A 6,000-nucleotide genomic window follows, 5' to 3' on the forward strand; every position below is an offset into this window, starting at 1 on the left:
TGACTCACAGAGCTACCTTCGGTCATCTGGAGCCTAAGAACAATCCTGAGCATAGCTACCGGCTTCACCCCATTCTTCCTTGTCTATGGCACCGAGGCCGTCCTTCCCACTGACTTGGAGTACAGGTCGCCGAGGCTCAAAGCTTACCAAGAACATCAGAACTAGCAAGTATGCGAGGACTCACTGGATCAGGTGGACGAGGCTCGAGACGTGGCGCTCCTACACTCAGCGCGGTACCAGCAATCCCTGCGGCGATACCAGGCACAGAGGGTTCGATGCCGAGATCTCAACAAGGGAGACTTGGTGCTGAGGCTTCGGCAGGACAGCCGAGGGCGCCACAAGCTCACCCCGCCTTGGGAATGCCCTTACATCGTCGCAGAGGTCCTCAAGCCAGGCACGTACAAACTAGCAAATGAGAAGGGTGAAGTCTTCACCAGCGCTTGGAACATTCAGCAGCTACGTTGCTTCTATCCTTGAAATTCCAAGCTCTTTGTACATGTTTTGTACTTGTATTTCAAGTTTCCAAAATAATAAAGAAGTATGTTTTACTTGCAATTTTTGGGGAATGATCCGAACCCTCAGGGGCTCGGACGCGCATGTGACACTGAGGTAGATTTGGCTTTACCCTCGGCAAAACCACCCCCCAAACGTCCCCGAAACGCTATCATTTTTTCAAAAAAAATTCGTACCTAAGCCTCTCGTACACTTAGAAAAAACGGACGCGAGGCATAAGCAACTACGGAATGGGGCTGGCCGAGCTAGGGGATTGCCTACACCTCTGAGATACGGCATCCCCACTCACCTCCCTACCCCTAAGTCGCTTATGAACGCGAAAATCCTCACATAAATTTATCTAAGCCACACACGAGAGCACGAAAATATAGTAAATAAAACGATTGCGCGAATACACAAAGCCTCGAATGGCACCACTGTCAAATTTACATCTTCAATTTCTTTACACAGAAAGACAATTGAAAGAAAATTCTAAACTATTTACATGGGCTCCACGGCCCAGATTGTCTATCTATTGCCCTCCCCGTCGCGCGGGCCCTCGCCTTCTTTGTCATCAGCGTCGGGGAGGAGGTCGCCCTCGAAAAGTTTGGCCAAGGCGGAGGCGGCGTCCTCGGCAACTGCATTGGCTTGCTCCATAGCAGCGACCGCGGTGTCTTCATCGTCGTTGGGGACAATGTAGCCCGTGGCCAAGTGCTCGAAGTCGATGATGTAGTGCGTCAAGATGACGCCGAGGGCTTTCTGGACGCCGAGGCGGAGGGCGCCCTTGAGGCGCTCGGTCACCCGACCGCCCAAGGACCTCAGACGACTGGCCAGCAAGTTGCCAGACGTCCCCTCCCCCTCGAGCTCCTGGCACGCGGCCACATCGGCTCCCTCCAGGTCCTCAAAATCCTTCTGTGTCGATGTGTTTGCCACCTGGAGGGCGTCCTTCACTGCGGTCTCGTCCGCTACCGCCTTCTATAGTGCTGAGTTTGAAACGAAGATAAGTTCCGGTGAACTATAAATAACTTAAGAAAATTATGCCTTTGGCACTTACCCTCGGTACGCTCCCTCTCCTTCTCCAGCTGTGCTCGTGCGGCGTTCACCTGCTGCTGGAGTGCCGACAGGGAGGCCTCTCTCTCTTTGAGGGCGGTCTCTGCGTCGCGGAGGGCCACCCCCTGCGTCTCGAGGAGGTCGTCCTTCTCCACCAGGGTGTCGGTCAGCGCCATGACGACCGCCTCTTTGCGCTGGAGCTCAGCCGCCCTCGCCTCGAGCGCCTCAGCATTTTGATACTGTGTGGCCGCCTGCGACTCGGACTCCTGAGCCTTTTGCTCGGCCTCGGCTCTCTGTGCGTCACGCTCGCCGTTGGCTCGGGCCAGCTCGTGCTCCAGCTCCAGGTCGGACACTAGAGCATTGGCTTCGCCCAGTCGCACGACCAGGCTGGCATTGTACCGCTCGAGCCAGTTCACCCTGGAGTACTGCCGGGCCAACTCGACGCTCTTGTCGCGCGACATTTGCATCAGCTGCTGCGAACAGAAGGACGTGAGCGGATGCCATATGAATGCGATCAGAAACGGATAAGTCACAGAAGAGGCACTTACGTTGCTGATGCTGAAATTCCTCCCCCTGTGAAGCTGCAGGGCACGAGCGGTGTCGGCCTCGATTTGAGCGCCAACATCGAACTGCACCTGCCAGATGTCATCTTCCTCCCGCTCGGCGCGGGCAAAATCCGAAGGGACCCCGAGCTGGATAATCACCCAGTTGACACCTTGACCGGGCCCCTCGGACAGTCCGACACCGAGGCCACCCTCGGAGGTGGAGGCGATATCAGCGAATGCACCGACAACACTGGGTGCGGCGTTCGGGGCGACCTCCCTCAGGTCCTCGAGCCACCCCGACGCCCCCATCTTCGGCATCTCCTCCGCCGGCATCTCCACCACCGGCACCACCTCCACCGGGGTCGTCTGCGCCGTCACCACCGCTGCCGCTTCCTCTTCCCCGGCCCTCGTGGGCTCTGGAATGGGAACCTCTTCCTCCACTTGGCCGGTGGGCCGCTCCGATGCGGCCCCGCCGGTCTCCCCTCCTTCTCCGGCCTCCGGCCAGGCGGCATCTTCCGTGCCGCCCTGGCCGGCATCTTCCTCGATGTCCGGCCGGGCGGTATCCTCCACGCCACCCCGGCCGGCCTCTCCCGGCGCAGGCGGACGCCGGTCGGAGCAGCGTAGTGGGCGCTGCTCGGCACCCGGCCGAGCAGCGCCCACTACGCTGCTCCGGCCGGCGTCCACCTGTGCCCGGACTGCCGCGACTCCTCGGGCAATCGCCTCCCGGTACCGCGCGGCGATCTCCTCCGCCGACGGAGGCCCTCCGGTCGGGGGCTGCGCCGCCGAGTGTGGCATAGTACTTGCCCCCGACTTGAGGGCCTTGGTTGGCACCAGTGAGGGAGCAACTGGGGCAACCCTCAGGCTGAACCGAGCGAGGAAGGGAATCGAGATCAGCAGGGATCAGGGAAACAAACAAGGACAAAAAAGAAATGAAGAAGTACTTACCCCGAAATAGCACTCATCCTGTGCTTCCTCGAGGTGCTCCTTGGGGCTCGCGTCACCCCGTCGGCTCCCGTCGATTGGCCGGAGGGCGGCGCCCCAAGCCAACTTGTCCCCTCGGAGGCGTCGCTCACCCGAGGGTCACCACGCCCACCACTGGCGCAGGCGTCTGCTCGCCCACCGCCGTCACGGGCACGGGCGTCCTTTCACTCACCGTCGTCGCCGACGCGGGCGTCCTCTCGCCCCCGCTGTTGATGGCCCTTAAGTCCTAAAATCAGTCGTCAACCCCTGCAGCTTTTCATAACATTTCATCACCAAACTTATTTGTAGGGCTTATATCTAATCAAGTTCCCCGAGTTTTGGTGAATCATGGTCTGCAGGCACCCATAGTCGAAATGCAAGGGAAAAGATAAGTGAATGCAGAAGAAATGAACAGATGATCCAGTCCTGCGTTACACTTACAAAAATGGCCAACAAACCATAGGAAACGGGCGTGACAAGCAAGATGCACCCAAGGGATAAGGTTAGGTCCCACCTGCCAGCTAGCCATAGGAAGGAGGGCCTGGGGGAGTGCCGTCTGGGGCCGGCCGACCCCTAGGGTCGCCCGAACCCAGACGGGAACCCGTCCAGGTGCGTCTTGGGGAGGAGTAGCGCCTACTCAACCTTGATTCCTTCCATATATGCATACAGTGGGAACCGACCTCCTCAGGCTATAAAAGGGGACCTCTCTCACCCCTCATTTCACACACCATCCAAGGGAGTAGAGTAGTGCCACATTGCAAAGGCGACGCGCTAGTTCGCTAGTGTTTAGAATAATGGAGGAGAGTGAGGAGTAGTTCGGGGAAGCGCCGGCCTGTCGGTGTTCTTCTTCAAGCTTGTACCTCTACAAATACTAGCTTCTTTCAGAGTAAAGTAAGTTAGTATTTGTGATTCTCTGTTCTTGCATAGTACTTATCTTTGAGTGAGATCAGTTCTCTTACTCGCGGGATCGTCGCTCTGTTTTATACAGAGTACCGTAGTTTGCTACGGGGTACCAAACGTAGTTAGACTATGGTAGTAATCAGTAGAATAGACATGGTGTCTATGCTAAGGGTTACCTTCGTTTGCCTTATATCCCACAGTCTGTGAGGTAGTCCACAGGTGGTGACAGCCCTGTTGGTCCTTAGTAGCCCTCCACGTTCGGATATAGCGTAGAGCCGTTGGCCGGAGTCTCCACATCATTTCAGGGGTAAGCCGGTTCCTGAAGCGAGTATCTAGCCCGAGAGATCGACCTTAACTCATCCTTAGTGCTACCTCAGGAATCCTCTCTATCCCCGCCCTTTATCTTGGTGTGTCCTTGGACCGACTTAGTAAGAAGTTAGTGCACACACGTTCCCTGTGGATACAATACCCTTGAATACTCTTGGGTGAAAGCTACAACGGTATCCGTACGCTTGCGGATTTATTCGCATCATTAAAATACCCAACACCCGCCGTTACGGGCGCGGGCGTCCTCCCACCCGCCGACAGCGCGGGCGTCCTCTCGCCCGCCGCCGACGCCGAGTGTCGGTGTTCAGACCTCGCGGCCTAGCACCAACTAGTAATCGATGCTGCGTGTCCCTACCCCTAGATGGTTAATGCAAGAGGTAACACAGTAACGAAAGGGTTTATCCTGGTTCTGGCCGCGGAGCCGTACGTTCAGTAAGGGTGTGCGAGTGCACTGTATTATCTTGCACTGGAGTGCCCGTAGTAGGGGGTACAAGCGAGGCGAGAGAGGGAGGGAAGCTCCCAGGTCTCTGCTAGATGATTGAGGCAAGTGCCTATATCGAGCTCCGGAGAGCGTGTGTGTGTGCTGCGAGTTGGGTGGCGATGAGAGAGCCGATCCCATGGGAAGGAGCCCGCCTCCTCCTTTTATAGACATAAGGAGGGGCGGAGTACATGCACGGGAAATCTCTGGAGTCGTCGTCTTGTCCCCGAATCATGAGAGAACAGTGTCCGGTTGCTGTAGAACGTATATTGTGGAGCACTGGAGGGTATGGCGCTGGGCATGGCAGTTGTCCTGGGATCCCTTTAGCATTGCGGGGATTGCGCCGGTGTCCTGCGGCTCCAGTTGATGGAGTGGTGGGTGCTGTAGAGAGTACCGTCCTCCGCGCTTCACCTGGCGGAGCGCCGAGGGTTCTGCTGACGGTGGTCTTGCGCTGGTCAAGGTCCGTACATCATTCGAGGGTTGTGCCCATGCTCACCGAGGGTCCTACGGAGGAGTAAGGTATGGGGAGTTGGCAGCATAGTGGCAGGAACAACGTCAGGCATGTCTGCACAAGGTGTCGCAGGTTCCCACAGGGTCGGAACAGCGCCGGGGATGGCGGCATAGTGACCGGAGTTGGCAGACGGGACTCTGGTCACACCCGCTGTTCGGCATGGTGGCCTGACGCCGTCTAGCTCCCGCGGTTTGCGGTGGAGAAGTTGGCATTAAATGCATCTGTCAGTCGGGTGGGTGAGCAGATGGGTTGCTAGTTCCATCTGCCGAGGGGTGGCCTCGAGCGAGGCGGAGCTTCCCCTGAGCCGGGGCCTGCGGAGGGCTCGGCCGAGGGGGTCTCGAGCGAGGCGAAGTTTGCCTGCTCTCCGAGGGTAGGTCCGCTACTCTCGAGCAAGGCAGATATGTAGTGCTCCGCTGGAGACCTCAGTGGGGAGGCCTCGAGCGAAGCGGAGACCGTCCCACGGGTTCAAGGGGACCTCGGTTGGGCCGTAACGTGGAGCAGGGCCATGAGATCTGCAGATGCAGATGCCCCATGGCTAAAGGGCTTCTTCATTGGTGGCTTCTTCGTTTCCAGGATCGCTGTCGAGTAGTCTTTCTTCCCCTTCGGATCGGAGAAGGACTGTTAGCCTTGGTTCGGTGTGACTGCAGAGCCTGACATGGTGGTAGGCACTGTGGGCCTGATTGCCTGATTGTGTTTTGCATTTTTGAGGGCAGTTTAGTCCCTGGATTAGGGTGCCC

Source organism: Panicum virgatum, chromosome 9N (genome assembly GCF_016808335.1).
Source record: "Panicum virgatum strain AP13 chromosome 9N, P.virgatum_v5, whole genome shotgun sequence".
In the NCBI taxonomy this organism is placed as follows: Eukaryota; Viridiplantae; Streptophyta; class Magnoliopsida; order Poales; family Poaceae; genus Panicum; species Panicum virgatum.